The sequence below is a fragment of the Entelurus aequoreus genome, linkage group LG20 (assembly GCF_033978785.1).
Source record: "Entelurus aequoreus isolate RoL-2023_Sb linkage group LG20, RoL_Eaeq_v1.1, whole genome shotgun sequence".
Classification (NCBI taxonomy): Eukaryota; Metazoa; Chordata; class Actinopteri; order Syngnathiformes; family Syngnathidae; genus Entelurus; species Entelurus aequoreus.
In genome coordinates, this window is record NC_084750.1 from 6,816,495 (window position 1) to 6,826,955 (window position 10,461).

Here is a 10,461-nt window from a genome sequence, read left to right on the forward strand (position 1 = left end):
TACAGTACAACATATGTATAGTAGTGTATGAGATATAATATACTCAACATTAAGTTATTAAAAAAATATACATGGGCTATTAAGACAGTCCATTACAAATAAATGGGGAATAAACACTTGATTTCGATTGCACTTTACACGTGGTCTCTGGCGACCTCTAGTGGTAGAATACGGTAACTACCGCGTAACAGGAAATTACAAACACCCCCCAAATGTAATTAAGTTAAGCAGCCTTGTGAAAGCATTTTAGAAAGGAGCACTTTTCGTCCCAGCGTCAGATTGTGCATGTGTACCTAATGTTTAGGTCGGTCAATGTATCACGGCGCTTCTCTGCTGCCCTCATGTGGTCAAAAGTAGGTAACTCATAATTATTTACCTTTCAACTATAGTGGATTCAGGCGGTGCAGCTGTGTCCTTTTATTGTGGCACATTCAAAGCGGACATGCACAAACTGTCCACCCGGCTGCAGACCAACCGCTTACTTCCTTCCTTTAAAAAAAAAAAATGTTTCGTTTTTTTTTTTTTATAATTATATTTTTAATTATTTAAAAAAAAAGTTTCCTTTTTTTATTTTATTTTTAAATGTTTTTGTTTTTATTGCTTCATTCCTTCCCTTTTAATAGTTTTTTAATTGTATTTTTTATTTATTTAACTTTTCTTCCTACTTTCCTTCCTTACTTAGATTTTTATTGTTTTATTTGCATTTAATATTTTTCTTCATTTCTTCCTCTTTTGTATTCTTTATTATTATTGTTTTGTTTTTAAATTTATAAACATTTTTAGAAATAGTTCAATTGTCTTCCTTCCTTCCTGTTTTAATTTTTTTTTTTTAAATTTTTATTTGTATTTAATGTTTTTCTTCATTCCTTCATTAATTTCTTTATTTTTATTTAATTTAATTGTATTTATTTGAATTCCCTTTTATTCTTCCTTTCTTCCTTACTTGCTTTCTTTTTTATCTTATTTTTTTTATTGCTATTTTATCTCAGGAACAAGCGGTAGAAAATGGATGGATGGATGCAATTTTATTTTAAATTTGTAGTTTTATTTTTCCTTTTCTTTCTTTCTTCCTACCTTCCATCTTTCCTTCCTTCCTTCCTTTATTTTTTTTAAAATAATTAGAATTTTATTAACCAATTAATTTATTTTTCCCTGCTTCCTTCCTTTTTCCATCTTGTTTATGTTTACTATAATTTTTTTAAATTTAGGTTTAATTTTATTAATTGATTTAATTATTTATGTTTCTTCCTTCCTTTTCTTTTGTATGTTTAATATTATTTTTCTCATCTGCGATGAGGTGGCGACTTGTCCAGGGTGTACCCCGTCTACCGCCCAAATGCAGCTGATATAGGCTCCAGCACCCCCCGCGACCCGAAAGAAACAAGTGGTAGTAAATGAATGGATGGATGGATATTTAAATTTTTATTTATTTCTTCCTCCCCTTTCCTTCCTTCCTTTTTTATGTTTATTTCTTTTGATTTTAATTGTATTATTAATTAATTATTGTTATTCTTATTATGTTTATTATTATTATTTTAATTGTATTATTTTCCCCCCTCCTTCAGTCCTTCCTTCCTTTTTTTGTGTTTATTTTTTAAATTTTTATTTCATTGTTTTCTTCCCCTTTCCTTATTTTCTTCCTTCTTTCCTTCCTTGTTATGTTTGATATTTATTTTTTTCTTTTCCTTCATTTTTTATGTTTTTATTATTATTTGTAATTTAAATTTAAATTGTATTTGTTTATTTATTTTTCCCTTCCTTTATTTGTTCCTTCCTTCCTTTTTATGTTGATGATTATATTTTTAATTTTAATTGTATTTATGTATTTATTTTTTCATCCCCTCTTTCTTTCTTTCTTTCATTCTTTCTTTTTTTCCTTTTTTCATTCTTGTTTTCTTTCTTTTGTCAGGCTTGTCCCTGACAGTTTGGTTATGTTTTAGTTTTTCCTCTGTTTGTCTTTATTTCCTGTCAGCGCTTTTATTTTGGTTGTTTCCTGCTTGTCTCCCTGAGCGCTGTGTTCCCTCAGCTGCGGCTGATTGGCACCTGGCCACACCTGGTGTCAATCAGCCAGATGCTATTTAGTTTTGTGTTATCCTGTTAGCCGTTAGCTGTTTCCAGTTTTTCTGTTTGCTGGTTCCTGTTTTCAGTTAGGCTATTCCTAGTTCCTGGTTTGTGTTTTACATTTATTTTGGACATTAAATTGTTTTCCCGCACAAATCCTGCCTTCTCTGCATCTTGGGGTTTGTCACTAACACACTGTGACATCTTTCTTGTTTTCTTTTTTCTTTTCTTTTTTCTTTCCTCATTCACTACTACTTTCCTTTTTCTTTTTTTAAAATTGTATTTAAATTGTATTTTTTCTTTCCCCCTTCCTCCCTCCATTCCTACCTTCCTTCCTTTTTATGTTCATTATTTAAATTTTTATTTACAGTAATTTTTTCTTTCCTCTCTCCTTCCTTCCTTTTTTTGTTTATTTTTTAATTTGAATTTAACTCTTGTTTTTTATTTCCACCTTTCTTCCTTCCTTCCTCATTATAATTTATTTCATTTTCTATTTTTTTTCTTCCCGTTTTTCTTGCTTCCTTTTTAATTGTTTTTAGTTGAATACCATTCATTCACTTTTCTTCCTCCTTTCTTTCCTTTTTAATTTTATATTGCCTTCATTCCTTGTTTATTATTATTGTTTTATTTAAAAAATTATTTTATGTATTTCCTTCCCTTCTTCCTTCCTTCATTCCTTGCTTATTTACTTATTTTATTTAAAAATGTATTTATGTATTTCATTCCTTGCTTATTTACTTTTTATTATTTTTCAAAAAAGTTTTATTGTATTTTTTTATTTCTTCCCCCATTCCTTCCTTCATTTGTTCCTTCCTTTTGTGTTTATTATTATTCTCATTTTATATTTATTTTTAATTGTATTCACCCCCCTCCCTTTCCTTGCTTCCTTCCTTCCTTTTTTGTTATAATTATTAAAAAAAAATTATTTGGGGGACGGCGTGGTGCAGTTGGCAGTAGTGGCCGTGCCAGCAACCTGAGGGTTCCTGGTTCAATCTCAGCTGCATTCGTGTGGAAGGCGGGGTGCACCCTGGACAAGTCGCCACCTCATCACAGGGCCAACACAGATAGACAGACAACATTCCCACTCACATTCACACACTAGGGCCAATTTAGTGTTGCCAATCAACCTATCCCCAGGTGCATGTCTTTGGCGGTGGGAGGAAGCCGGAGTACCCGGAGGGAACCCACGCAGTCACGGGGAGAACATGCAAACTCCACACAGAAAGATCCCGAGCCCGGGATTGAACTCAGGACCTTCGTATTGTGAGGCACACGCACTAACTCCTTTCCATTTTTATTTTATTTTATTAATTTTCTTCTCTCCTTCCTTCCCTTCCTTTTTTTAAGTTCATAATTTAAAAAAAAATTTAATTCGTATTTAATGTATTTATTTTTCTTCCCCGTTCCTTCCTGCCTTCCTTACTTCCTTTTTTTATGTGTATTTTTCATTTTAAGTTTTATTAAATTTATTTATTTATATTTTTCTTCCCTCCTGCCTTCCCTTCTTGCTTCCTTCCTTCCTTCTTTCTTTCCTTGCTTTTTAAAAAAAAAAAAATTTTAGTATTATTTTTGCGTTTTATTTTTATTTCATATATTTAAGTACACTAAATGGTTAAAATTGAAAAGTAGTATCTGTTCAATTATTTTAGAATATTTTATAATTAAGTTATGATTCTACTATGTAAAAAAAAGAAAAAAGTGCATCTGGATAATAAAACAATGTATGTAATGAAATATGTCAGATTTATTTATTCACACCTATTTTAATCTAAGTTTTGTGTTAATTTAAGCACCAAATTCTTCTTTGAATTATTGCACGTTTGTTATTTTATATGGGTTGAGTGTGAATGTTGTCTGTATCTGTGTTGGCCCTGTGATGAGGTGGCGACTTGTCCAGGGTGTACCCTGCCTTCCGCCCTAATGCAGCTGAGATAGGCTCCAGCACCCCCCGTGACTCCAAAAGGGACAAACGGTAGAAAATGGATGGATGGATATTTATATTTTTTTGATTCCTTCCCTTTTTCTGTTTATTATTATCCATCCATCCATCCTTTTTCTACCGCTTATTCCCTTCGGGGACGCAGGGGGTGCTGGAGCCTATCTCAGCTACAATCGGGCGGAAGGCGGGGTACACCCTGGACAAGTCGCCACCTCATCGCAGGGACCTGTCTCCGCTCGGAATGGTGTCCTGCTGGCCCCACTATGGACTGGACTCTCACTATTACGTTAGATCCACTATGGACTGGACTCACACTATTACGTTAGATCCACTATGGACTGGACTCTCAATATTATGTTAGATCCACTATGGACTGGACTCTCACTATTATGTTAGATCCACTATGGACTGGACTCTCACTATTATGTTAGATCCACTATGGACTGGACTCTCACTATTACGTTAGATCCACTATGGACTGGACTCACACTATTACGTTAGATCCACTATGGACTGGACTCTCAATATTATGTTAGATCCACTATGGACTGGACTCTCACTATTATGTTAGATCCACTATGGACTGGACTCACACTATTACGTTAGATCCACTATGGACTGGACTCTCAATATTATGTTAGATCCACTATGGACTGGACTCTCACTATTATGTTAGATCCACTATGGACTGGACTCTCACTATTATGTTGGATCCACTATGGACTGGACTCTCACACTATTATGTTAGATCCACTATGGATTGGATTCTCATTATTATGTTAGATCCACTATGGACTAGACTCTTACAATATGATATTAGATCCACTATGGACTGGACTCTCACTATTATGTTAGATCCACTATGGACTGGACTCTCACACTATTATGTTAGATCCCCTATGGATTGGATTCTCACTATTATGTTAGATCCACTATGGACTAGACTCTTACAATATGATATTAGATCCACTATGGACTGGACTCTCACTATTACGTTAGATCCACTATGGACTGGACTCTCACTATTATGTTAGATCCACTATGGACTGGACTCTCACTATTATGTTATATCCACAATGGACTGGACTCTCACTATTATGTTGGATCCACTATTGACTGGACTCTCACTATTATGTTAGATCCACTATGGACTGGACTCTCACTATTATGTTAGATCCACTATGGACTGGACTCTCACTATTACGTTAGATCCACTATGGACTGGACTCTCACTATTATGTTAGATCCACTATGGACTAGACTCTTACAATATGATGTTAAATCCACTATGGACTGGACTCTCACACTATTATGGACTGGACTCTCACTATTATGTTGGATCCACTATGGACTGGACTCTCACACTATTATGTTAGATCCACTATGGACTGGACTCTCACTATTATGTTAGATCCACTATGGACTGGACTCTCACAATATTATGTTAGATCCACTATGGACTGGACTCTCACTATTATGTTAGATCCACTATGGACTGGACTCTCACTATTATGTTAGATCCACTATGGACCGGACTCTCACTATTATGTTAGATCCACTATGGACCGGACTCTCACTATTATGTTAGATCCACTATGGACTGGACTCTCACTATTACGTTAGATCCACTATGGACTGGACTCTCACTATTATGTTAGATCCACTATGGACTGGACTCTCACTATTATGTTAGATCCACTATGGACTGGACTCTCACTATTATGTTAGATCCACTATGGACCGGACTCTCACTATTATGTTAGATCCACTATGGACTAGACTCTTACAATATGATATTAGATCCACTATGGACTGGACTCTCACTATTATGTTAGATCCACTATGGACTGGACTCTCACTATTATGTTAGATCCACAATGGACTGGACTCTCACTATTATGTTAGATCCACTATGGACTGGACTCTCACTATTACGTTAGATCCACTATGGACTGGACTCTTACTATTATGTTAGATCCACTATGGACTAGACTCTTACAATATGATGTTAGATCCACTATGGACTGGACTCTCACACTATTATGGACTGGACTCTCACTATTATGTTAGATCCACTATGGACTGGACTCTCACTATTATGTTAGATCCACTATGGACTGGACTCTCACACTATTATGTTAGATCCACTATGGACTGGACTCTCACTATTACGTTAGATCCACTATGGACCGGACTCTCACTATTATGTTAGATCCACTATGGACTAGACTCTTACAGTATGATGTTAGATCCACTATGGACTGGACTCTCACTATTATGTTAGATCCACTATGGACCGGACTCTCACTATTATGTTAGATCCACTATGGACTAGACTCTTACAGTATGATGTTAGATCCACAATGGACTGGACTCTCACTATTATGTTAGATCCACTATGGACTGGACTCTCACAATATTATGCTAGATCCACTATGGACTGGACTCTCACTATTATGCTAGATCCACTATGGACTAGACTCTTACAATATGACATTAGATCCACTATGGACTGGACTCTCACTATTATGTTAGATCCACTATGGACTGGACTCTCACTATTATGCTAGATCCACTATGGACTAGACTCTTACAATATGACATTAGATCCACTATGGACTGGACTCTCACTATTACGTTAGATCCACTATGGACTGGACTCTCACTATTATGTTAGATCTACTATGGACTGGACTCTCACTATTATGTTAGATCGACTATGGACTGGACTCTCACTATTATGTTAGATCCACTATGGACTGGACTCTCTCACTATTATGTTAGATCCACTATGGACTGGACTCTCACTATTATGTTAGATCCACTATGGACTGGACTCTAACTATTATGTTAGATCCACTATGGACTGGACTCTCACTATTATGTTAGATCCACTATGGACTGGACTCTCACTATTATGTTAGATCCACTATGGACTGGACTCTAACTATTATGTTAGATCCACTATGGACTGGACTCTCACTATTATGTTAGATCCACTATGGACTGGACTCTCACACTATTATGTTAGATCCACTATGGACTGGACTCTCACACTATTATGTTAGATCCACTATGGACTGGACTCTCACACTATTATGTTAGATCCACTATGGACTGGACTCTCACTATTATGTTAGATCCACTATGGACTGGACTCTCACACTATTATGTTAGATCCACTATGGACTGGACTCTCACACTATTATGCTAGATCCACTATGGACTGGACTCTCACTATTATGTTAGATCCACTATGGACTGGACTCTCACTATTATGCTAGATCCACTATGGACTGGACTCTCACACTATTATGTTAGATCCACTATGGACTGGACTCTCACTATTATGCTAGATCCACTATGGACTGGACTCTCACTATTTTGCCAGATCCACTATGGACTGGACTTTCACAATATTATGTCAGACCCACTCGACGTCCATTGCATCCGGAGGGATGGGGGGGGGGGTCACCCACATCTGCGGTCCTCTCCAAGGTTTCTCATAGTCATTCACATGGACGTCCCACTGGGTTGTGAGTTTTTCCCTGCCTTTATGTGGGCTCTGAACCGAGGATGTCGTTGTGGCTCGTGCACATACTTGCCAACCCTCCCGAATTTTCCAGGAGACTCCCAAATTTCAGTGCCTCTCCCGAATATCTCCCGGGACAACCAGTCTCCCCAATTTCTCCCGATTTCCAGCCGGACTTAAGGCACGCCCTCTCCAGGTCCGTGCGGACCTGAGTGAGGACAGCCTGTCGTCACGTCCGCTCTTTACTTCATACTTCAGAACCTTCTCCCACACTTGCCGTCAGCAGGATTCCACCCATTGGACACTTTGGTTCCCCACAGTGACATTATGTCATCAAAGTTGACAACAAATGACTGTAATCAATTTATTAGGATTTAGGGCTATATAACATATTTGCCAACCCTCCCGGATTTTCCGGGAGACTCCCGGAAATCAGCGCCTCTCCCGAAAACCTCCCGCAAGAAATTTTCTCCGGGAATTTAGCCGTAGCTGTAGGCCACGCCCCCTCCAGCTCCATGCGGACCTGAGTGGGGACAGCGGCGACAGTCTGTTTCCACGTCCGCTTTCCCACGATATAAACAGCGTGCCTGCCCAATCACGTTATAACTGTAGAATGATCGAGGGCGAGTTCTTGGTTTCTTATGTGGGTTTATTGTTAGGCAGTTTCATTAACGTCCTCCCAGCGCGGTAACAACACACAACAACAGCAGTCACGTTTTCGTCTACCGTAAAGCAGTTAAACTGCCGTAAACAGCTATGTTGTGACACTATTAAACAGGACAATACTGCCATCTACTGGATAGCCTCCGGAACACTGAAATTCAAGTATTTATTTTATTTATATGTATAATAAAATAAATAAATAAATATATATATAAATATAGCTAGAATTCACTGAAAGTCAAGTATTTTATATATATATATATATATATATATATATATATATATATATATGTATGAATATATATATGTGTATATGTATATATATATATATATATATATATATATATATATATATATATATGTATGAATATATATATGTGTATATGTATATATGTATGAATATATATGTGTATATATGTATGAATATATATATGTATATATATGTATATATGTATATATATGTATGTATATATGTATATATATATATGTATATATGTATATGTATATATGTATATATGTATATATGTATATGTATATATGTATATATGTATGTATATATATATATGTATATATATATGTATATATGTATATATATATGTATATATGTATATATATATGTATATATATATGTATATATATATGTATATATGTATATATATATGTATATATTGTGATTTGCGGTCACAAACCAACCTCCCAGAGACAGTTCTGTTTAAAGTTCAAACGCCGCAGCGTTGTTTTATTCAGTCAGTTTTTCTGAATAAAGGATAACTTAAAGTTCTTCCCGATTGGGGCTTCCCTTGAAACAAACAAATTGTCACTTTTTCCAAGTCTGGATCATGTCTCCTAAATTGCCTGGAACATATAGCAAATAAACTGATCAGTGCAAAGTTAAATAAATCCCAGCATTCAATGAATCAAACATCTTACACATTTAGCAGACTAATTTACAAACTATATTTCAGTGGAGCAACACACTTACCGCCCGATGGAAGCAGACCTTTCCCAGCAGGGAGCCAGCCACACAATGAGTCAAACACCGAGGTGCTATTTAACTCCAACACAGTGATTGCCAACCTGCCACAGCTGCCTTGGGGCAGGTGGCCACACCTCAGCCTGATTGAGGATACAATTAGGGATGTACTTGCCTTCAATGACCACACCTAAAGAGTGGCGTAGTTTGACCTCCTGGTGCATGCTTTCACTGTGATGGCTGGCCCTCTGCCCAGTCTCACCTGTTCGGGGGTATTGTGATGCTCCACATATCCCCCCCCTAAGCTCCTTGTTGGTACGAGGAGCTTCCTGTTCCTCATCTTCGTAGCGGCGGGACATCGCGTCGGCGTGGCGGATATCCTTTCCAGGGCGGTGCTCGACAGTGAATTTATAATTTTGCAGTTCCAGGAACCAGCGTGTCACCCGAGCGTTGCTGTCCTTATTGGTGGCCATCCATTTGAGGGGGGCGTGGTCGGTCACCAGAGTGAAGCGTCTTCCCCATAGGTAATACCTGAGATGGTGGATGGCCCACTTCACAGCAAGACACTCCTTCTCCACGGTAGAGTAATTTTTCTCGTGCTTTAGCAGTTTTCGGCTAACGAAGGTTACGGGGTGTTCATCGGCGCCAACCAATTGGGCTAGGACTGCCCCGATCCCAGTGCCAGAGGCATCTGTGTGGAGGACGAATGGCTTCGTGAAGTCAGGTGCAACAAGGATGGGTTCCTCACACAGAGCTTGCTTTAACTTCTCGAAGGCCCCTTCCGTTTCGGTGGTCCAAGATACTCGGTGGGTTGACCGTTGGCGAGTGAGGTCGTTGAGGGGGGCCGCTATTGTGGCAAAGTCTTTGATAAACTTCTGGTAGTAGCCGATCAGACCTAAGAAGGACTGCACCTGTCTTTTAGTGATGGGGCGGGGCCAATTCCGTATCTTCTCCACCTTCTGGGCTTGGGGTCGCACACACCCACGGCCTATCGTATACCCGAGGTAGTCAGTTTCGGTCCATCCTACTTCTTGGCGTTCGCTGTTAGACCAGCCTGACGAAGGGCCCTGAGGACAGCCTCCAGGTGTTCCAGATGGTGGGCCCAGGTGGCGCTGTGGACCACGATGTCATCAAGGTAGGCGGCGGCATAGGCTTGGTGAGGACGGAGGATTCGGTCCATCATGCGCTGGAAGGTCGCAGGGGCCCCGTGGATGCCGAAGGGGAGGACAGTGTACTGGAACAAGCCATCTGGAGTTGAGAATGCCGTCTTGGGTTTGGCTCTCTGGGTCAGGG